Source organism: Ictidomys tridecemlineatus, chromosome 1, assembly GCF_052094955.1.
Source record: "Ictidomys tridecemlineatus isolate mIctTri1 chromosome 1, mIctTri1.hap1, whole genome shotgun sequence".
Taxonomy (NCBI): domain Eukaryota; kingdom Metazoa; phylum Chordata; class Mammalia; order Rodentia; family Sciuridae; genus Ictidomys; species Ictidomys tridecemlineatus.
The window spans coordinates 16,001,904-16,025,045 of record NC_135477.1 but is presented as its reverse complement, the minus strand read 5'-3'; the positions used below and the strand labels follow the sequence as shown (position 1 = coordinate 16,025,045).

Sequence of the window (23,142 nt, the reverse complement as noted above, 5' to 3'; positions counted from 1 at the left end):
AGGTCCCCAAGATAAAGATACTGAGTTATCCAGCCCCAGATGCGGCCAGTGCTGTGGTGCTTGGCTTAGTGCTTTGCTGGGGTGTGCATCTCTGCTGTTCTTCATCTGGTAAAGAAACTTCCTCTGGCTGCCCCGGGATCCCTGGGGGGATGTCCGAGTCCTGGTTCCCGGGAGCATCAGGACTCCGTCAGACTGGGGAAAACATCTTAGAGCCACCAGAAGAAAGGATTTTGTCTGATTTATTTAGAAATTCAGTTAAATTGTTTCCTCTTCTGTTTTGAGACCTTCTGTTTGGAAAACAAATATAAAAGAAAATAAAAATCACATTCTGCCTTCCCTTTGTGTTGGTGGAAGAGAGTTATGTTGGAGAAATTGAGAGTTCACCATCCCATCAGGTGCCGGTAATTGCCTTTAAATAAACCTATACATTTTTCAAGTTTGTAAATTTCATGTTAGAGCCTGTGTTCTTCAGTTTAATGTGTATGTATTTATATATAAATTAAAATCTGTAGTGGTTCTTATGAATAAATGTAGAAATTAATTAATATTTGGGATCTCAATTCACGGGAGACTTATGTAATCTCCAGAGGCAGGCCTGATTATGTATGGGCACAGCATTTGTGAACAATGTCTCCATTGTGTAATCTACAAAACAAGCTTTTCTTCCACATTGGATGTGCAAGTCGGCTTTCTCCAATGAGGGCCTGTCTCTGTCGCCCCTCTCCTTTACTCTTTGAGCAAACATTGTTTCTTAAGGCCGATGTGTGATCAGGTCTTGACTTGGAGCTTCTTTTTGATGTTCTTACTTGGTGGCTCTCACCTTCCTGTCCCCGTAGACCCTTTGGTTGCTGGGACTCTTGTTTCCAATCACCCTTGTGGGACCAGTAGTGACTGTTTGGTGGTGAGCTGTCTCCAGAGCCAAAGCCTGGCTTGGGGACTGTCTCTGTGATTGCACTTGAGTCTCTCCTGGAGATACTTTTGGCCTTAAAGTAATGGCTGCCCTCTTTCCCCTCCCAGCTCCCTTTCCCAGCCATTGTTCTTAGCCTTGCTTCTTGTTACTGGCAAATGCTTTATGGGAAAAAGCAGGGGGAGGGCAAAGGAAAGGAAGGGGCTTCATCTGTCAAGAGGGCCTACTTTGTGTCAGCCACCGAGCCCAGCAGCCGTCCCTTCTTCAGCCTCTACTGTCCGGCAAGGAACCTGGGTTTCTGCTGGGAACTTGCTTGAGATCCCACAGGCAGCTGGTGTCGGGGCTTGATGGGACACTCCCAAAGATGGCGGTGAAGTACCTTCTTTTAGGTTGTACTTGGAGGGCAAGGCTGGAGGACCCCATCATATGGGCAGGTGACAGGCCCCGTGGATGAGCACTTCTTGTGTGGGGAACCTGGAGAATGTCCACCCTTGGATGCAGTTTAGGTACCCTGTGGCTGAAAGACTGAAGCCAAGCTGAGTTGACCATGGGACTTCTAGAGGGAAGATGGAGAGGCCAGTGGGGACAGGTTGGTGGCCCAAGATCAGCCTGGGAGTTTGTCCTTCATGAATAAGAGATCTCATCAGTTCCTTGGAGAGAAGGTGGGCTTTTGCTGGGAGGAAGGAAGAGTGGGGAAGGCTCTCGGCAGGGTGCCGTGGCAAGGAAGTACCGTGGGACCCGCTATGGGAGTAAAACCAAGGAGTCCTGGAAGGAAGGAGCACAGTGCACCGAGGGCCAGAGGATATACGGAGCCTATAGATTCCAGAGGAGCTCTGCAGCTGCTCCTCTGATCTGTGAAGGATGTCCCAAGACCCTTAGTGGGGTGCCTGAATCCATCCATAGTACTAAACTCTGTATATTTGGATTGTACTGTTTTTTCCCCCTACACATACACACCCATAATAATATTCAGTTTATAAATTAGGGTACAGTAAGAGATTAAGAACAATAACTAAAATAGAATAATTATAACACTATACTGCAATAAAAGATATTTAAAACTTATAAATTGTTTATTTGTGGTGTTTTTCAGTTAATATTTCAGACACTGGTTGACTGCGGGTAATTGAAACTGGAAAGTGAACCCACAGTGTGGGGGGGTGCTGTCTTAATATTTTGGGAAGCTGTGACGGAGCTGCTGCTGAAATGGAGGTTTAAACTGGCTCATTAATCAGTCGTTCTGCTGCAGGATGTGCAGCTAAATGGACGGTAATACTTTAAGGCCCCTGCATCATTCTTCAGACCAAGAGATTAATAGGGTCCCGGTAGGTCGCCACCCAGAGATGGCAGCTGGATGCAGTGAAAGAATTCCCCTTTCCAAAGTCCTGCCTTTTAATAGGAGCTCCTATCCTGAGAAGGTGTTTCTCTTCTAGCTGTGATTCACCAGGTATTTTGGACAGTTCACGTGCAATTTCTCATGTGAATCCAAGCATGTTCTTGGGATTGGGTCTTGGCACACTTCTATGCTTTATTTCCCCTTGGGTCCCTGAGAATGCCATCTTGCGGGGGCGGTGCAGGGGACACAGTTCTAGCACCTGGCCTACATTGGGTCAAACACATATGAATGACTGGATGGGTGAATGAGATTGGTAGCACTCAGGTGGGCACTGTGCATGGCTTGATCAATGCACCGCTTGATCATTCTGGTGGTGCATTGTGAGTGTGTGAGTTACAGGATCCTTCTGCTACCCAGGTGTCACGGCACAGTTCCTGGTGATGTCCCAGGCAATCTTGGGTCTCAGGATGGACTGGAGATCGGTCTCTGCTGCTAGCCGCTGGTGGGTAACTGGGGAAGAGGATTAGTGCACCAGCTAGATTCCATGTCCTTTTCTACTTCAAGGTTCATCTTGGGTATGGTCTACAGGGCTCAGGTCTGCCTTCTGAAAATGTGAGGACATGCTGCATCAACATTCAGTTGGTGCCCTTCCAACTGAATGCACTGGTTCCTAGGTGCCCCTGAACTGCTGGCCCTGAGACCCTGCTTTGGTGATCTCCCCTTCCCTGTCCACCTCTGCCCCCTTTTTTGGCTCAAGGGTCTGGGATGGAATTGCTACTCTTATACTGGAGTGAGATCAGAGCAGTGGTCTGCAATGGGTGCCCTGAGTGGACCTGGGCACCTGCCTGGACTGAGAAGGAAAGTAAGGAAAATCATGCAGAGGGATGGGAAGGATTTTCGATGATTTGGTGGCTCTTTTCTCTGAATTGTTCTTTTAAGCATCGGAGGCCCCCCTCCCCCCAACCCCATTGTAATTCTCTAAATGCAGAATGTAGTTGTTACAGTTTGCAAAGTAACAACCAAATACTGTTCCAGGGCATCCACAGAGATGGGAAGAAAAGGGGCCCAACGGGGATGTGGTGCCCTGACAGGTGGGGAGTCCAGCTGTTAGTGACCTAGAGGCAGAACTGGCTGGATTTGCAGAGTGAGGATAAATTTGGCCCTCAGGGTCTCTGATTCCTCTTAGAGAGTTTTCTTGTAAAAAAATAAAATAGAACTCAGGAGAGCCAGCAACTTGGGAAACAGCACATTCTGTCCATAATGAGAGTCCCACAAGAATTTCTGTGTTTTATCCCTCCAGCCAAATTTTTGTTTCTAAAAGGGGAAAAGGGGCTAGAGATAGGCTTGTTTGTTTGCTTAGTTGAAACCTCAGTTTTTGTATCTCAGTCCATTCTCCAGGGTGAGAACAAGCAGGGCCCGAGGGTTGGTTCCGTGTGGTGTTCTGGAGCCAGCTCTGCGAGCTCAGCACAGGGGAGCAGGGTACCAGCAATGGAATGCTTTCTCTCTCTTTCTTCTTGGTTTATTGAGGCCAACTTACAGCAGAGTGCATGGACCTGAGGGCCCCGCCCGGTGACTGTCACACCTCTACTCTACCCTCGGGAAACCAGTACCAGGTCAGGTTAAAGGGCCTTCCTGCCCCTTGCCAGAGGCTGGTTTTTCCTCTTCTGGAGCCTTGGGTACATGGAATCATCACAGGCATTTTAATTACATGCTCCAAGCCCCCACCCCCTCCCTCCTCAAGGCACAATCTTTTGGAGTCTTTGGATGTTTCTTCATAAGAATGCTTTTATAGCTTGTTTGGGTGCCAAAGAATTGTAGGTGGAAAGGCCATGAAAGCAGGTAGCTGGAAGCCCTGTGGGGTCCCTGGCCACACTGACCCTTCCTTTCCTGTTCCTCCTGTCTCTGGTATGCTGGCCCCTGCACACATACGCTCCCTCCACTCTCTTTCTTCTCATCCACAACCTCCAGAGGACAGCTTCTTCCCCAGCTGCAGCGGGGGGCTGGGTCTGTGCTTAATCCCCCCCCCTTTCCCAGCAGCATTGGCACCTCTGTCATTTGCATCATCTGGGGTGATTATTCGCTTAACAAGTGCTTTCTCCCTAGAGTGGAGGGCCGGTGCCAGTGACCTAGTGGATGCCCAGTCCAGGTCTCTTGGAGGTTAGATTGGGGTTCATTGTAAAGGAGAAGGGCCGAATGGAGTACCACTTGGCTCTTTTGAGGTTTGTGGGGGCATGCGATGCCTACCAAGGCGGTTTCCTTCTGGGGGTTCTGTGTGTTGCAAGCCTGCACCTTGTGTGCCCCTGATGTCTCTGTCACCGGTGACCTAGGTGACCTCATTCCTTCCCGGCCTCATTCTCCATGCTGCCTGCCTGCCTCAGGCCTCTCAGGAGCTGTTCCCGCTCCTGCCTGCTCTCTTTTGGCCAGGATTTTAACATATATCACAGGCTGCTAGGCTAAGAGCTTGGGACTTCCCCTCACCACACTCAAAGCCTTTGATCTTTTGCTTTGGAGGTAACATCAAAAGGAAGGCTGAGGAAGACAGCCAGGCTGTGAAGTTCAACGTTCAAGTTAATAGCTTGACTGGAGGTTGTGCTGGGTTGCGGCAGCATCACCGAGGCCGGGGTAAACATGGCCATTCTGGCCTGTTTTCCTGGAAATGCACCCCAAGTTTGGAATCAGGCTTCATTTACATTTGCAATGAATTTGCCCAGTCTTTCCCCCTCTGCCCTTCCCTCCAGGTGTGAAGGAGAAGGTGTGTGTTGGGTGTAGGAGAGACGGAGCCCAGAGAGCGGCTCTGGGGAAGGGAGGGATCCCCGCGTGATGGGCACTCTGCAGGATCGGGGCTTGCCGCGCGCCTGCCTTTCTCCTGGAGACTGTGCCATCCACGGTTCTGATTTAGCTGGGTGTCGCTGAATTCTGATGGAATGGAAGAAGGTGGGGCGGGCGGGCAGCCTGGCTTGGGGCTTCGGGAAGTCGTGTGCAGTTGTGTGCAGCAACGGGGAGGGCCTCAGGCCTCAGAGCTGGAAAGCCAATTGCATCGGAAGCGAAAGTGAAAATGAGCCACCAGCCTTGGTCTCTGCTGAGCTTTGTGGTTTAGCTCCAACATTGCGGGGCTTACGACTCATTAGGGATGGCCATCTTGCCACACCTGCCATGGGCATTTTTTGGGTGTGCTTCCAGAGTGTCCTTGGGCACCTGCCCCATCTCTGAGCAGCATGGAGATCCGCTCTTCGTTGCTCTGTGCCCGACTCACCTGTGTCTCTGCTGCAGCTTTTGGGCTCTCCTTTCTCTGGGTCTACGGACCTGATGGTGCCAGTAGAGCGTGGTCAAAATTCCTGCTGGGTTTCTTGAGTGAGGTTTCTCCAGCCTCCCTCTTTGTGGTCTTTGGCATAACTGAATACCACGTGTGCTATTATTATTTATTTGAATGTTTGCATTCAAACATTCATTCATTCATTCATTCATTCATTTTTGTAGTACTGGGGATCAAACCCAGTGCTTGATACTTCATATGTGCTAGACCAGCTTTCTACCCCTGAGCCAACTGGCAAACCCTGATTCTTTTTGTTGTTGTTGTTATTCTGGGATTGAACATTGGTCAGGCAGCTCTACCATTGAGCTATATTCCCAACCCCTTTTTTATTTTTCATTTTGAGATGGGCTCTTACTGCATTGCCCAGACCAGCCTCCAACATGAGATCATTCTGCCTCAGCCTCCTGAGTAGCTGGTATTGTAGGAGTTGGCCCCTGCCATGCCTCACTCTCATTCATTATTTAAACTCAGTGTTGCTGTAAGCCTTAATACCTGTGAAACCATAGGTCTGTGCTATTTCTTTCCCCTAATGTACATTGGTATAATCTTGAAACTAGTTGAGCAACTCCTTATACCATTTAAAGTAGGTGCTCGGCAGCTTCTCAAGTGGGTGAATGACTTGGCCTCCTTGGGACCTGCGTTTGGGACTCTGATGCCTCCTGGTGATGTCTTGCTCATCTTCCCGAGGCACTGACCACCAAGCCCAGTAAGCCACTGCTCAAACTGTGAGTGGCCTCCAATCCCAGCTCCCAGAGTGGTCTCCGTCTGGAGGAAACCTCGTTTCATGGTGAAGTTCCGATGGGTCCGCCCTGGTGGACCTTGTGGGTCTGCACATGCCTCCCCCGAGTCTTCCCCGTCTTCCTGGTTCTCCCTGGTCTGGCATTGGGACGGTGAACCTACACTGGGCAGTTCTTTCTGAGTCGAGTAACTTCCTGAAAGTTCTCAGCAAATCCCTGCCTCCTCCTGATCAGCATGGCTGGTGCTGGGCTCTGAGGGGCTAGGACTCTGCCCTGGAGCCCTGACTGCCTTCATCAGACGTGTCCACTAGGTGCCTGGTGGGAAGGGCTGCTCTTGCCACCAAGGGGCGTGGGCTTCTGGAAATTCTTGGGGAACACAAGATGCCAGTCTTTGGGTAGGGGCCACCAAAGCTTCTGGGAAGACCCTCGAGCCTTGAGTCAATGACCCCCTTAAAATGCTCCCAGGGAGGAGTGTCAGCGCGTTCCCCAACCTTTGAGCTGGGTGCTCAGGTGACACTCCTGGCGTGGGCTTCTTTTAGTCCATGCTTAAAGCGGTAAAGGGCTATTGTCACATTTGTTTAGTTTCTCCCTTCATGTTCCTTAGAGGATGGTAAATTAGAGATAGCATTCCTGGACAGAGCCTTTCATACATTTAAGAAAACCTGTTGAGTCTCCCTGGGGGAGCCTTGAGGGAGAGATGAAAGGTTTTCCCCCAGACCAGCTCTTTGGGACTGACGGGGGATAATGAAGGAGACCATAAAGGATGAGCTTAGCTTGGGAGCTTTAAACCTTTGGCTGACTATCTGACCACATCTCTGTGTGTCACCCGTGGGCCATTGTGTTCTTCCCAGCTGGCTGGGGGCTAGAGCATGCAATGTTCCTACAGTGTCCTCCAGAAGCTGACTTCTGGGTTGCTGGGCGGGGAGGTTGTCCGGGTGGGGCAGCCAGGTAAAGGGTCACTGGTGTGAAGGGTGTGTCTCTTAGGAGTTGTTCTTGATGACCCTGGCTCCTGCTCATGGATGTCTCCTACATGCCGTGAGTTAGGACAGAGGTTCCTCCCACTTGTGGCACTTTGGAGTCACCTGGAAAGCTTTTAATAACCGTCCTAGAGCCCAGGCATCAGTAATTTTAAAAGATCCCTAAGTGACTCCATAGTCTGAGTTGCCTGCGGTGTAGGATCGCAAGACCTGAGCCATTTGCTTTCCAGGGCTCTGGTGCTAATTCCACATATATCTCCTCTTCCCACACAGGGGGCTGGGAGGTCCTGTCCCCATTTTATAGTTCACACACCTGAAACCCAGAGAGGTTGAAGTCCTTTGACCAGGGCCATTGAATTAGTCAATGGCGGAAGTCACCTTTGAACTTGGGTGTATCTGCTTATGGAGTCATGGTCATGGTCCACCGTGAGGAACCCAGTTTTGGTTAGGAGTGCTCAGTGGTTGAGTGCTTGGAAGGGAGGTCTGGGAAGATCTGTTGCTCCTGGGAGACTGGACAAAACTTGGTACCTGTGCGCTCCTGCCTTGTCAGATGAGTAACCCATTTTCATTCAGAGTGTAGGAATGGGTGTCTGATAGAGGAAGGTGTGTGGGCAAAGGCTGAGTCCTGGCGGGTGACCAGATGTCCGAGGCTCTCTTGTAAAGGGCCTTGACTTCAGTGCGCTGCAGATGCCTCTCTGGGCTTTGGCCAAGAGCCAGGTTCTCAAGTTGAGAGAGCCCACCTTTCTCCCAAGCTCTTTGCAGCTCCACTTTGAGCATGAGGCTTTTCCATGGTTCCCAAACTATGTTGTACATCAGAATCACTGGGAATAGTTTGAAGCCTAATGCCCAGGTTGCACCCCATTCCACTGAGGTCACACTGTCTGGGGGACGGGGAACCAGGCACCAGTAGTTTTAAAGGGTCCCTAGGGGATTCCAGTGCTGCTTTCAAGGGTGGAGTAGGGCTGGCGGAACTTCCACCCTGAGATCAACTGGTTTATTCATAAATCTTAGACAGATTTTAACCCGGCTGAGAAAGCATTGCAACCGTTTCTTTAATTTGTTGAGCGGGTGGTATGTGTTGAGTGCCTGCAGCGGGCCAGGGGCTGGTCTGGGGTTGGGAGGCCGTGGAAAGGGAACAAAGTCAGGATTCTGAGTGTGGAGCCCTTTAGGAAAGATCCAGAACTTTGGAATTCCAGGTAATTTGGTCAGAACCTGGAACTGAAATTTCTCTTTTCTGAGATGCTTGGCGTTGAGCCAGCAGAGGTCCGTCAGCCTGTATCTGGGTCTTGGGAAACCCTGTTGTTTCCATACAAGCACCTGCCTGGCTGAACTCCTCATTTCTGCACCTCCTCGAGAGTCTGTGTAGGGAATATTTGCTGTGCATACTTTGGGGTTACTTTAAGTGCTGGAAGGGAACAAAACCTTCTTCCTAAAATTCTGCAATTCATTGTGTAGTTATGAGTTTCGACTAATTTGTGAGAATTGGCAAGTGCTGACCCACCAAAGCTCCCTGTACGTCCAGTTCCTTCTGTTACCTGTGAATGTGTTGCGGAAACTGGGATGCAAAAATGAGTTGAGTCGGCATGTGAGGACGGACGTGTGCACCGAGGGGCTGCACCAGCAAGAGCCTGGGCTTGGTGGGGAGGGTGGTGAGACGGGGAGCGGATCGTGTCTGGGTTGGCATCCAGCTGAAATGTGGGCGATGAAATCTTGAACTATATCCATACTCTGCATCCTCTTCCCAAAGCTCTGTGACCCCATAACTATAAAACCTCCTACCTTTGGCCCAGTCTGGGACTTTGGGACCAGGGTGGTGCCATGATAAGGTCATCTACCCGACTGGGACTGTCTTATGGTAGTTGTGCAAGGCTGAATTTCAAGGCCAGTGATGCTTGTAGAACAGAAGTTTATGCTTGGCATTTGGAGTTGCATTTGTTGATGATGTCTGTGGAAAGTTTAGGAAGCCCAGTGCTAAGCCTTACTCCTGACTTGAGTACATTCTCCCCTGGGCCCTGGTGAGCGGCTTGGTTCTCCAGAGAGTTCGGAATCCTCGGACATCAGTGATTCTGAATTTTTTTTTTTCCCAGTCCGGTGTCTGTCCCTTTCCTCTGCTACCTCCCAGGATTCTGTGAGGAATAATTAGCTAATGTTTGCAGACCACTTTGAAATCCTCAGATGAAAGGCACCAGAGAAGCGCAAAGTATTATTACTTGTTATTAGCCCCGGCCAGAGTGGAGGAGCTCAGGGCCCTGGCAGTGAGCACGTCCTGCCTCTGCCAGTCTTTTTCTGCCTGATGGGCTTTCTTTATTAAAAATCAAGACTAAGGAAAGTGTAAGGAGTGGAATCAGTGAAGTGTCAGAGCCACGACTGACCAGTGTCATGCCGTGGTCACTGGTGGGACTGGGCTTAAGGGTTTATGGTCAGTCCTGCTCACCTGACGGTAACGCACTACACAATAAAACCAAACTTTGTGTATTTGCTTTTAATATAAATTTTACTAAATTTAATGAATGTGCTTCCTGAAGACCCAGATGTCCTGGAGAGTCCTCTGGACTTTTCCGGATGGGTTCCTATTGGTCTCAGCGCGTGCTCTTCCATCTCTCTGTAAAGCCTGGCATCCAAGGCGGGTGAGCCAGGAGACGCAGCGGCAGCTCTCTGCTCCTTCCTTCTCTCCCTCGCAGTGTAGACTGGAATTGAACCCACAGCTGCCAGGGGTCTACTTTATTGGCCCTCGTGGTGGAGAGGGAGGACAGGAAGCAGTGGGGCCAGGCCACTCCCACTCACAAGCCCATCAGAAACAGTCGCACTCTCAGTGTCGTTGCTGCAAACTGGGTCTCCACAGCCTGGCACAGGAGCTGCAGTGCTGCCCGCAGCCCACGACAACCTACCCCATAGGTGTGATGGTGTCCTCGTCCCAAGGCTAGAAACTGGGACCACTGACCCCTTCCCAAGGCCTCCTCCAGATTGTAAGGAGTCCCAGCAGGTAGAGGGGATTCTTGTACCAGTAATGTCCCTGTCCTCCCCCTACACCAGCGTATCACCTTCTATTCTCTGTCCCCTCTAAATGTGGAATAGCCCGTGACACTATATCCTTTTCCTGCCCTGAAGCCAAAAATTGCTGTATGTCTACTGTCCCAGCCATTTCTCATGGTCACCCTGGATTTTGGTTGTAATACTTTCCTGAACTGTGAAGGGTTCCATTCTAGCCCCGCTCAGCAGTAATACCTGGGAGAGGCCTGAAATCTCCTGGTGATTTCATTCCCTAGCCAGGAGCCACTGATCCAGCAAGGGATCCCACGTGGTCGGGATCCCGCGTGGTCGGCAGAGCAGCGTGACCCCATTTCACCCACGGGGAAGCGGGAATTACCCGGCAGTGGAGCAAGGGCTGAGTGTGCTTGTCCCTAGTTCCTCCTCGGTGTACTTTCCAGCCACCCACACTGTCTCCTCTGTGAGCCCTACTGTGGTGACTGAGATCTGCAAATGGAAAATTTTGCAGGGATTTTGCTCCTGACTGGAGCCAGGCTGGGAATGAGGGTGTAGGGAACTCTTGGATGTGATCCATTGCAGTTAACCTGAGGGGGATGCTGGCCCCTGGAGAAACTCTCTCTGGTCCTTGCAGAGAGCTTCTTAAGAAAATGTTTAATTATTGGGATGTCTAAGCATTCATGACCCGGTCACCATTTTTCAGAAAAGGGACAGAAAACACCTCTTTTTGACTCCTATGCTGGGCTTATTAATTGGGTCTCTTTTCACAGCAGCTATGCAAACGCTGCTGAAATATTCATTTTACAGATGGGAAAACTGAGGTCCAGAGAGGTTAAAATGTCGACCTGTGGTCTTTAAAATGCATTTCTGTGCTAACAAAGAGATTTAGTGTTTGAGAAGACTGGTGAGAGCTGAGAAGGGAATACTTAGGCAGCCATTGCCTGAGGTGCTCACTGCAGAGTGGGCAGATTGCTGGGTGACGAGGAACTATGGCCATTAAGAGACATTGAGTAATTTATCTCCCGAGTTCATCTCCTGACTGTTGAGATAACAGTATGAGATACACACACACATACCAGAGATTGAACTCAGGAGCACTCGTCCACTGAGCCACATCCCAGCCCTATTTTGTATTTTATTTAGAGACAGGGTCTCATTGAGTTGCTTAGTGGTTTTTCACTTTTCTTGAAGCTGGCTTTGAACTAGCAATCCTCCTGCCTCAGCCTCCTGAGCTGCTGGGGTTACAGGCATGTGCCCCAACTAATGCCTATTTATGTTGCCAGCGATTGTGAAGATGGCATGAACTCTGCAGGACATTTGACCAGTGCTTGGCACACAGTGGGTGCTCAGTAAAGACTGCCCTCTATTAGTGTGGAAGTTGCCTCTGTGGGGTCTGTTGCCTGTCCTCTGCTGTGTACTTTTTTGCAGTGCTGGGGATCTAATCCAGGGCCTCATGTATACTCGGCAAGTACTCACTGTACCATGGAACTGTCCCCACAGACTTTTTTTTTTTTTGTCTTGAGATATTCTTACTAAGTTGCTAAGGTTGGCTTCAGAATTGGGATCCTCCTGCCTCAGCCTCCTGAGTCTCTCTGGGCCTCCAGGCATGAGACATTGCTCAGTATGGCTGCACTCTTTTTGTCCTTTGGGCTTAGAGAATGCTAGGATGGATAACAAAATGTGTTCTCAAGCCTGTGGTGGCATTTTTGGTCATGAGGATCGGTGACAGGGCCACTGGCCAGAGACAGAGCAGACCCTACTCTAAGGCATTTCCTTGACTTCTTTTATTGGAGCCTATGTTGGCACCCCTCTTGCGGGGATGGACGGCTGGGGTCTCTGTGTCCTCCTGTGCACCCAGTGTTTTCCAGGTACACTGCTGGGAACTGAGAGAGGGGAGCTAGACATGTCTCTGGGGGGCAGCTGTGAGAACGGAAGAGAATAAAGGCCTTACAGGTGAGTGGCGGACTTGGGAGCAGTGTCCAGTGGCGGGGAAAAGAGGGAGGACAAATCCTGGTAGGTTTCTGGGCCTGTGGGACTCAGCATGTGAAATTGCAGCTGCCTTGGCCAAAGCAAGGTGGTGCCCGCTGGCAGAGCGTCCTCATTCTCCTCTCTGAAAGTTCCCAGGAGGGTAGGAACATGATACGCCTTCGACTGTGGACAGTGGTGGGAAGGAAATATTTGGGGCCCGCGGTGGTGACAGAGCAGGAGTCTCTTAACATGCCTGGGCTGTGGTTCTTGTCGGCCTCGGGGCAGGGCCAGGTTTGCAGTGGGCTCTGCTTGCCTGATGGGAATAAGTCAAATGACGCCAATCCTCCGTCGGGGATGTGCCCTGGTGTGAAAGCCCCACGTGGGGGTCTGGTGGCCCGTGAGTCCTTCTGGGCGAGCAGGCGCAGTGGTGCCCCTTGATCACAGGCCTTTCTCCGCCCAACTGACTGGCCCATCCTGTGTCTGTAGCCGAAGTTAAATGTCGCCCCCTTTCACCTGTTTTGTCCTGTGTGGGTCAGGCTTATCCCATACTGAGAAGTAGATCTAACCGTTTCCCCACCCCCCAAATTAGAATATTGTTTTAGAAAGTAAACAAAGGAGTTGTCTGTAATCCCACCACCCAGGGAAAAGCTCTGCTCAAGATTTGTTTGGCTTCCTTTCCTGAAGCAGTAAACAGGTGAGTGTTTTGGACGCACCGATTTTTCAGGTGCCATGAGGTCATGCTGGCATTTTTTTTTTGGTCACGTGAACATTAGCCAGACACCTGCCCTTTCATGAAAGTCAGCCATCACTGTCTTGGCCTGACAGTTTGGTTATGGACGGCACCAGGGGAGTGGGCTTTCGTTATGTTGGAAACTTGACAACCCAGAACCCTCCATTGCTCTCTTTGTTGTAACCTTTGAGCTGGTGGTGTGCAGAAATGTCACCTTTGCCCTTCTTTAAAAGCAGGAGTAACAGGTGGAGAGTGGATGGATGCCTCTTATTGAGAAATGCTGTGGCCGGAGGGGAAGCTGTTTAGAAGTCAGTGTGTGTGCTGTTGTCTTAATTAATGAATCCTCTGGGCCTGAAGATAATGAGGTCAGCGAGGGCAGCAATGTGGCTTTTCTGCTCACTGTTGGGTCCTGGTCACCCTACCGTCTGGCCCCAGGCGGTGGAGAGGCCTCTGGTCGGGCAGGGTTGGGAGGAGCAGGGTGGCAGCAGAGGGCCGGCTGCTGAGGAGGCTGAGGCGCCATCCTGGGAGCAGACACAAGGCCCTGTCCCCTCGCCGCGTGTGTGGGCTCTGGTGTGTGCCGTGTGGTCCTCCCTCCTGCTAAGGCTCAGCTCCCTGCTGCACCTTCTTCCAGCCCCTGCCCCGTGCATCCTCCCACCGCAGGCTGGAGCACTCCTGGCTTTCCTCTGGAGCGGGCATGCCTGGCCTGGCCTGCAGAGGCGGGCATCCCTGAAATCACAGCAACTGGGTTTTCACGACATTTTACAGTGGAAGTGATTTTCAGACACCTTTCTGCATTTAGCCCTCACCACAGCCCTCTGAGCGGAAGTCACTCTTACCTTTATTCTGTAGGTTGGGGGATGGTGTAGGGGACACAGGGGAGGGAAACAGTGTGGACGCCTGAGGCCCTGTCACAGGTTGCCACTTAGCTAGGTGTGGGTTAGTGGGCTTTTCCCGTCCACCTTATTGGGGTGGAGTGACAGGACATCATTCTACAGTAACTGAGGGTCCCTGAGACCAAAGCTCTGCTCACTTTCATGGAGCAAGTTGGGTGAGACCTGGGGTCTTTCATCCAGGTCATCTGCCTCTTAGGTCCTGTGATCTTTTCCTTCTGTCTCTGGTACCCAGCAACTTGCTGGCATCAATATATACTTGTCAAATTTTCTGTGATGCTCAAAGAAACCGTAGGTGCTTGGCACAGGCACAGAGAGGTGAGCTTATGTCCTGAGCTGATACCTTTCACTTCTAACCCCTGTGACCTTGGGCTAGTTGTCTGAGCTCTTGCCTAGTGAAGTTTCCTGAAAAATGGGTGGAATATCAGAGAGCAAAATTTAAATTAAAATATAAAATATTCTGTATAAATTATAAAATAGTAGTAGGTGATTCAACTGCTGAGCTTCTCTTCTTATGTCTGCCTCCTAGAAAATAAATCTGTGGTGACATACTGCATTGTTGGATAATGACAGAAGGCGTTTCCTGACATTATAGGCAAAGTCACCCAATGCAGCAAAGATCAACTTAATCATAACAGTGACAGTGTCCTAAGAGCTGACATTTCCCCAGCTCTTGACAAATGCTGGGTTCTATGTGCACTGCTACCTGCAGTCATGGCTCAGCTTCTTCCAACAACCCGAGTTGTTGCTATCTCCCATTTGTCGTAGAGGAAACTGAGGCTCAGAGAGGTTAAGTAACCTGCCCAGCTCTCTTAGGAAGTACTTAGTGCCTGGGATTCAAACACAAGAATTGGTCTGCCTCCCCACTCTTCCGTCCGAGGTCCCCATGGGTGTTTGTTCACTCTGGGCCCTTTCCTGTCTCCTGGCTAGTTTTCAGCCTGGCTTGTCTTTCCTCGTTCTGTGAGGACAGGGCCAGCGCTGAGGAAACCCACGGTGTCTTTGGCCTGATCTGGGGGCTGATCTGGTGCCAGATGGCTGACCCTTGTTTTTATGCCTTACGGTGGAAAGCGAGAGGCACCGGGAGTTCTCCCAATTTCTCTTTCCCAGCGTTTCACCCTTCTTCCAGGCCATCTTTCTAACAGATTCTAGAGTTTAGGTTTAAGTCTTATTGGCTTTTCTGAAGGAGGAGGAGGGGAAAAAAAAAATCAACACTGGCTTGGGAGAAAAGCAGCAGGTTTTCTCCAAGATTTTCATTTTCTTCTTCATTTTTATTCTGTGCCCATTGCAAAACCTCCTTTAGATGATGATTTTGTGTGGTTTCTGGGTAGCCTATGAGCAGATGCTGCCAGGCGTGACCCAGGGCACTGCAGCACCCTGCTCTGTGGGCCAATGCGTGCCCCCTACTGTGTGATCATGGCCAGCTTCTCTGCTGTGTGCAAACCGACGGGCCAACCTTAAGGGCATTTAAAACACATCTCTAAGGTAGGAACCTGTTGTAGGGGAAGGCAGAACTCAGAACCCTGGGCCGGCCGCTGAGTGGCTGAGCACCTGGGAGGAGCCCAAATGGAGTAACAGGAAAATTCCACCTAACCAGAAGGCTGGGGGGTGAGCGGGCTGCACGAACCCGAGGCTGGTTAAGTAGGAATGTGTTTGGTCACTTTGCTTTACTTAGCCCGAAGTGTTCATTTCCTTTTAAGCACTATACAATGTACCTATCTAGGGATTTACTCTTTGGATGATTTAGAATCTTACAAAAACTCAAGGGGTTTTTTTATTCTGATGATACTGATTATATTAATAGCAATATAATAGCTAGCTAATAATATAATAGCTAGCATTTACTAAGCACTTACCATATGCCAGGCGCCACGCCAAGCCTTTGATCCTTACAAGGACTCAGAGACGGCTCTTTGTTTATATTCCCATTTTACAGACAAGCAAACCAGTGCTTAAGGAGGTGAGGTCGTTTATCCAAGCTTACCTACCTCTCTGGACTGTTCCGTGTCTTCTCTGGAAGAACCCAGCTCTTTTGGAAGTCAGCACTTGGCCTGTATTAGACCCTCCATAAATGCCTTGTTGAGTGAGTGGAGTTGCGGAGCTTGATGGAAACCAGGTCTGAGCTGGCCCGGAGTGCCCGGGGCCCGCAGAACTCAGTGTGCCGCTTTGGGTCCTCCTGGCATTGAATCTCATTAACCCAGAAGGGGCTCAGTGGTCCAAGGAAACTGAGCGAAGAGACCTTGTGGGGCGTTTCCTGGGCACACTGGTGCCAACTGTCACTCAGGAATGTGCTGAGGTAGCGATTTCCCGTGGCAGCCGCGTGTGCTTTCCTTGGTGCCCTGTGTCTGTAGAGTGAGCTGGCCTGAGTCCAGAAGCCCTTTCGGTTGGGGTATTGATGCTCACCTGTGCCTGAGGAGGGATCGGGCTTCACAGAGACCTCATTAAATTGACTTCCTCATTCAGGCACTTGGGAAACTTCAGGCATTTGGAGTTGAATTCTCATGGCAAAGCCCCTTCCAGGGTACAGAAAGACAGGAACAGGGATCTGTTCAAAATGCCCAAATGAATGATTTCCAACTTGCCCACTTGCATGTGAACTAGAATGGTGGGTCATTGGGTGCCCCACCTGGCAGCCTCTGATGCTGCGTTTACCTTCACAAATCACACACTTCCCCTTCTCCCTCTTACTCCTTGCAAGGAGGTGGTTCGCTTTCGAACATAAACCCCGCCAGGCAAGCCTTTTTTTTTAATTTTAGCCCATACATCCCAGGGCTTAAGTGGTAGTGGGGAGACCCCTGATCCCTGACTGTTGCAGTCTGCAGGGTATACTGTCACGATCCCCATGTTATCAGCCTCATTTTATAGGCAAGAGTCCAGAGGCACAGAGAAGTGGAGCCATTTGTCCGAGGTCCTAAAAAGTACCAAGCTGCAGATCCTGGATTTGACCCCAATCATTCTTGCCCCTAATGTGTGCTCTTGAGTACTGTGTCACCAGGGTCAAAATTAGGGAGCTTTCACCTTTATTTTTAACCAATCTGCTCCTTTCTAGAACCTTCCTTCAACCAGCTCTATGAGGGGAGAGAAGGTGGTGACCTGTGGGATTGGCTCAGGCTGGAAGAGCGTCAGGAGCTGGGGTCAGATGGGTAGAGTAAAGAGACCAGCTGGTTCTTGGCCTTTGCCACCCAGGCCTTTCCTGGGATCAGGCCCTGTTCGGGCTGAGTCATCCCCTCTCCTGTGAGCCCAGGCTTCTTTCCACATCTTTCACTACTATCAAAAAATGGAGAGCTGAGATTCTGTCTCCCAAATCCCTGGGAGCTCTAGAAGTGCAGATGGCCAGGTCCTGTGGTCAGGGCTGGTTGGGATTACAAATAAACTGAAGCCTGGGAAACTTTCTTGCTATTAATAGAGCAGGCCTGGGGGGAGGGAGCTACCCAACTTGATGCTGTTGGAATTGATTTTGCCCGTCCGGATGACATACTAATGACTGCGTGGTTAGCTTCAGATCATTACTGTTCCTTCCCGGGCCAAGTTCTAGTAAAGACCAAAACCACAGCAGCAGAGAACAAGTTGGTTTAGAGAGGCGCTGGGGGCCTGGGCAAGAGGAGAGAGACTGGGCAGCCGGGGCCCACAGTTGAGAGGAGCAAGGAAGGGTCGCACCCTGCACCCGGTTAGTGGTGTCGGCCAGCTCGGTGCCTTCACCCGGCTACTCCTTTTTCTGCTTTATTAAGCAGACATTTGAGTTGGGGTCTGCATTTTGATAGGTGGTGTCTTTTTTCTTCCAAAGTCTTGGTTATTTCAGGAAGTTTCTCTTTCAGCCTGTCAGGAGTCGGGGAGTGTGCTGGCCACCATTCTCTCTCTCTAGGGAGAAAGTCTTGCTTAAAACAGACCTGAGATCTTATCTCCTTAAATCACCCTCTTTGGTTATAACATCCATTGTTCTGCTCCTTGCTTCTTGGCCTATATTGTCAGGCTGTGTATACAGTTAAAAAATAACAAAACAGCCCTGTGTTTCCGAAGCATTTCAGAGGAGACTTGGGAAGTGGACAGAACTGTATTTCCTTCCCCAAATGATCTTATTGTGCTCGAAATATCTCCTGCTAGTTTATTAAGGGAAGCTGTGATCTGGGGACAGAGCAGTGTCTCCGCCTGCAGATGTTATGCCACCCCTGGTGTGACTCCCCCCAGATGTATGCCACTCCTGGCATGACTCCCCCCAGATGTTACGCCACCCCTTGGGGGCAGCCCCATGTCCCAGGGAAGCCCCAAGCCTGTGCTGCCCAACTCCCTCTGACCTGTCCTGGCTGGTCCCTCTGCCACACTGGGAAGGAATTCGGGGTGTGGACTTCCTTGAGTGACTAGGATTAGGGCAGTGGAGTCTGCAGTCAGACGAGGAGCGGAGCGTGCGGGCAAAGGGGACCATTGTGCGAGGCTGCTCGGGACAGAAAGCCGGCCTTCATCTTTTACTGTGCCTAATGGACAATTGAGACATTCAGCTTACGCCTGAAAGCAAAGTGGGCCGGAATGGTCTAGCAGACCTCCCAGACGAGGCTTGTAGGAGAAGCAAATAGAGACAGGGATTACCAACAGGAGGAACAACTGGGGCAGAGTCCTGGGAGAGAATGTTTATTTCCTTGCTCTCTAGGAGGGATTTGGAAAGAGCCATAATCCTGGGTTAGGAGTAATTTGTTACAGCAAGATGATACTTGAGTGGCAGGCCACTTCTGGCTGAGGCGGCAAGACGGGTGTTCAGGGGGGTCGCGGGGCCCGTGGAGGTCAGCGGCGCAGAGACCTTCACCCGGGTCGGGGGTTCTTCTCCCCGAGCAAAATTAACCAGAGGCGCTGCTGACCCCTGGGCTTCCCGGGTGCAGCGTGATGAGGCATCTCCACCTGCTTGTCACAGCTAGAGTCTGACAATAAAAATTTGGCCAGGGAGACCTTGCTGGGGCCACTGACCTCTTTCAGATGTGACAAGGGAGAAGAAATAAAAGCAAGATGCAGCTGGGGTCCTGGCTGGAGCTGGAGCTGGGCTTGCTCTGGACGTCTTTTGTCTGGGAAGGGAGGAACGAGGAGTGGGGAGGGAGAGTCCAAGTCTTGAGCGCTCCCAGCCATGGAGATGGGAAGGAATCTGGGACGTCAGTTGCCTCACGATTCCTGCATTGAAAATAACCCTTCTGGGTCGTCAGGACCCCGTTACTTGCAGACTTCGTACCTCTGCAAGGTCACCTGGTGGCTGCATCCCTACCCACTTCCAAGACAGACTGGAAGTTTCTGACTTTTAAATCCCCCAAGTAGTTGAAGAAACAGCAGATGGCAACTACCTTCGGCCTCCTCCGAGTTTCTCATTTATTTCGTTTGCGTGGTTTATCCTTTGAGGTTGAGTAAATAGTGAGGAAGTCAGTTGAGAGGCTGCAGGGAAGTGGGTTTTCATGCCCAGTTTTTAGATGGAGGAACTGAGGTGCCGACAGGGGAGGGGACTGTAGGATTTGGGATTCGGAATTGGCTGTGGTTTTATTGACTCAGGGCCGTAGGCCTTCTGTGTGCTGTTGGCCGTGGGCCCTGACAGCGGTCGTAACACTTCTAGTCCCTCCTCAGTACCTTGAATCCAGGGGGCACTGGGCTCTTTTCCCTTCCTGAGGTCCTGGAGTTCCCCTGCCTTTGTAGCTATTCCTCCCCGAGATCCAGAACCACGTTTGGAAATTGCTCGTCTCCCATGAAGCCGTGGAGGGCAGTTCTGTGCAGAATAGTGCCTGGGTTTTCTGTGCGTCGTGACATTCCGGATGGAATTATGGGTACGTGGTGTGAATGTGGTAACCTTCCGGTGACTTGGTGCCTTCTTTTTCAGAAAAGTCATTTTTAATTGAGATATAATTCAGACCATAAAAATTTTCCAGTTGATATGTAAATTCAGTGATTTTTTTTCAAATATTTATAAGATTGTGCAAATATCACCATTATCTATTCCCAGTACATCTTTATCACCCTGAAAAGAAACCTCATTTCCCCAAAGTGGGCGCTCCCCATCACTTTCCCTCAGGTCCTGGCAATCACTAATTTACTTCTAGGATTTGCTTATTTTAGATATTTTATATAAAAGGAATCATGACATGACGTTTTCGTCTGCCTTCTTTAAGATAGCATAGGGAGCCGGGCACCGTGGCACATGCCTATAATCTCAGCTACTCTAGAGGCTCAGGTAGGATGATCGTGAGTTCAAAGCCAGTCTCAGAATTTAGTGAGGCCCTAAGCAACTCAGAGAGAGCCTATCTCTAAATAAAATATAAAAAAGGGCTGGGATGTGGCTCTGTGGTTAAGCACCTCTGGGTTCAATCCCCAGTACCAAGGAAAAAATAAACAAATAAAAAGATAGCCTAGTGTTTTCAAGGCTCATCCATGATGTAGCTGTGTCAGTATTTCATTCATTTTTTTTAACTGAATAATATTCCATTTTGTAGAAGTGCCATCAGTTAAGACTTGGGCTTTCTTATCCGAGAACACCCCATGTTGATCTAAGCTCTGGGTGGTTCTCATGCTTGCTCCCCAGGCTGCTCTGTGTTCCAGCTCATCTCAGGTTTGTGGATACCTTGCTCTACCTCCAGAGGCCGTAGAGAGACCAGTAACAGCCAAAACTTTCCAGTTAGATTGACTGCATGGGCCTTTTCATAAGTGTGCTGACTGCAATGGTTGATTTTAAAATGAAAGGTTGTAAATTCTTCTCTTCCTAAAGGTAGATGGTCTCTAGTCCACCTCTTCATGGGAGACTCCTATAGTACCTTACAGATGTTCATTGTTTGTCACCAGCTGGGGGGCCCTGGGGCATGGGCTTGCGTGGCTCTGTCTGGAGGCTGAAGAGGGTCACTGTTGGCACAAGATGGGAAGCAGGGCTCCTCCTTCCGGTTCTTCTGTGGCTTCATGTCTTCTGACCCTTGGCTTAGGGACTTGGACACCCGGGCCTCTGGGTTGGGCCCAGTCTTGAGACGGCCTGAAGACACCTAGATGCCTGGTCTCGGGCTGCTTTGGTCACCATGCAGTGGAACTGTGAGGCTGGCTTCCTAGCAGCCCCCCCTGTTCTTCAGAGAAGGCCCTGTGCACCTCTTTGCCCTGCTCTTGTGATCTCTCTCCTGCTTGGGCACCCGCTGTGTGTCCCTCTCAGACTCTTCTGGGTTCACATGGAGTGAGCAGGAACTCTCAGAAAGCTGGTAGGTGAAAAAGGTCCACGTAGACACACCCAAGTCCCACGTTCTGGTTCAGAAGCAGCAGTGACTGTGTGTGTGGCTAAGCCACTTTTCTTCTTCTTCCCTTTCTTCTGTTTTAAGATGGGTTTGGAGCTAATTGGGTCTGCCCACCTCTAAAGGATGTCTCAACAGTCAGTCTAGACGTTGAAGAGTCTGAGAAAGTCAGATGGCATCCACACAAACTCCACGGACTCGTTATGACTGCCCTAGCCCTGGTGGCTGATGGTAATGAGTGGTCCTCAGGGTGGCCTGGCGAGGTGGAGGACAGAGGGGAATAGACACCTCCCAGCCACCAGGTGGGCCCATTCTCGGATATTTTGATTAAGCAGTTTCCGAGTTGATAAGGATAAAAGTCTTGTAAACCAGCCAGCGAGGTTTGGGAGCTGTGGGATCATGTCATCATTGTGAATTAAATCATTCTTTACACCGTCTCTGCCTCCCTGATTTGTGTCCCCGTACCATTCATTAGCTTCTTGTCCCATTGACTGTGTCTTAGGTGACTTTTCTAGGCCTTGGCCGCCCCTGTGTAGAACATGTGCTTATTAGAAAGGGCCACGGGGGATGCTGACTCCTGTCTAATCCTGGCTGCACTGGGACCCGCTAAGATGTAATGATGTCGTGTTTTATTTGTGAAGAACCCCACCTTATCCGAGGTGCCCCCCACCTCGTTCCATGTTAGAATGGCTCCAAATGAGGCTAGACTTCAGCTCGATAATTAAAGTCTAAACCTTGCCTGATGTATACCTTGTCCAGTCACTGCCGACTGCCACCATGCACCTCCCGACTGTTGTGATGCCGAGTGCCCGTCACTGTCCATGCCTTCACCTTCTGAATGTCGCCCTCATTGCTTTAAGGTTTATTAAAAAATTTTTTTTCTCTCTTCTCTCCTCTCCCCCTAACAAGTTTATTTTTTTTTTTAATTTTTAGTTATTGACAGACCTTTATTTTATTCATTTATTTCTATGTGGTGCTGAGAATCGAACCCTGTGCCTCACATATGCCAGGCGAGTGCTCTACACTGAGCCCAAGCCCAGCCCTTCCTCCCCTAGTTAACTGCCCTGGACACACCCACCAGAGGAAGGAGGACTGGGAAGGGAGTCTCGCCCAAATTAACAAGTGAACCCCAACAGCCTTCAGGGTGCCCTGGGACCCCCTGTTGGAATGTAACCCTGGAAAAATTCCGGGTCCTTCCTGATCCAGAGAATCACAGCCTTGGGGACAGGAGTTCCCTCTATTTCTCCTTGGCTAGCAAAGCAATAGAACTTCTTTTTCCTTTTTCTCAAAAAAGAAAAAAAAGAAAGTACCGCGGGGACCCCTGTGTCAGAGTACAAAGGGATTTTCAGATCATGCTCCCCCATTTCCTGCTGAAGGCCTGGGTGCAGAGTGGGGAAGAGATGGCCCAGTGAAGACGTGGAGTAATGGGCCCAGTTAGTGGAGGTGCTGGGCCTGGAAAATAGGTCTCGACCCCGCACTCTGCTGTCCCAGGACACAGGAATAAATTTTTATTTATTTATTTATTTATTTTTTGGTACTAGGGATTGACCCCAGGGATGCTTTGCCACTGAGTTACACCTCAGCCCTGTTTTATTTTTAATTTTGAGACAGGGCCTCCCTAAGTTGCTGAGGCTGGCCTCCAACTTGTGATCCTCCTGCCTCAGCTTCCTGAGTCACTGGGACGAAAGCCACCACACCTGGCCCACATGGTCATCATTTCAAGAGAAGGAGGGAGGCAGGTCTGGGACCCAGTTTGGCGTGGGAGGAAGTTCTGTACAGGTTGCCTTTCTGTAGCCGTGCCTGAGCTTCCCTGACTGGAAGCTAGCTCAGGGCCAGGACTGGGGAATGGTAGGCAGGGTCAAGAACGGCGAATCCCACGTTTTGGTCACTGGATTTTTTTTGTTTATTAGTGATGGGCTCGTTTGGCTTTGTCTCCTCTTTCCTACTCGTTGCCTCAGTAGCTCTGGTGGGAAAATTTCCTTAGCAGAAAAGAATTCATTGTTCTCCCACAGACCAGGGAGGCAGAGATGATAGGTGTGGGAGAGGGATGTGTACAACCTTGGGGACCCTGCGGGA

The 23,142-nt window shown here is 50.3% G+C and overlaps 1 protein-coding gene across 46 annotated transcripts in view; it reads left to right on the top strand.

The window, feature by feature from the left end:
• Tcf7l2 (transcription factor 7 like 2) overlaps positions 1-23,142 on the top strand; it is a 187,642-nt gene that overhangs the window by 46,078 nt on the left and 118,422 nt on the right. The gene's annotated exons all lie outside the window — the stretch shown is intronic.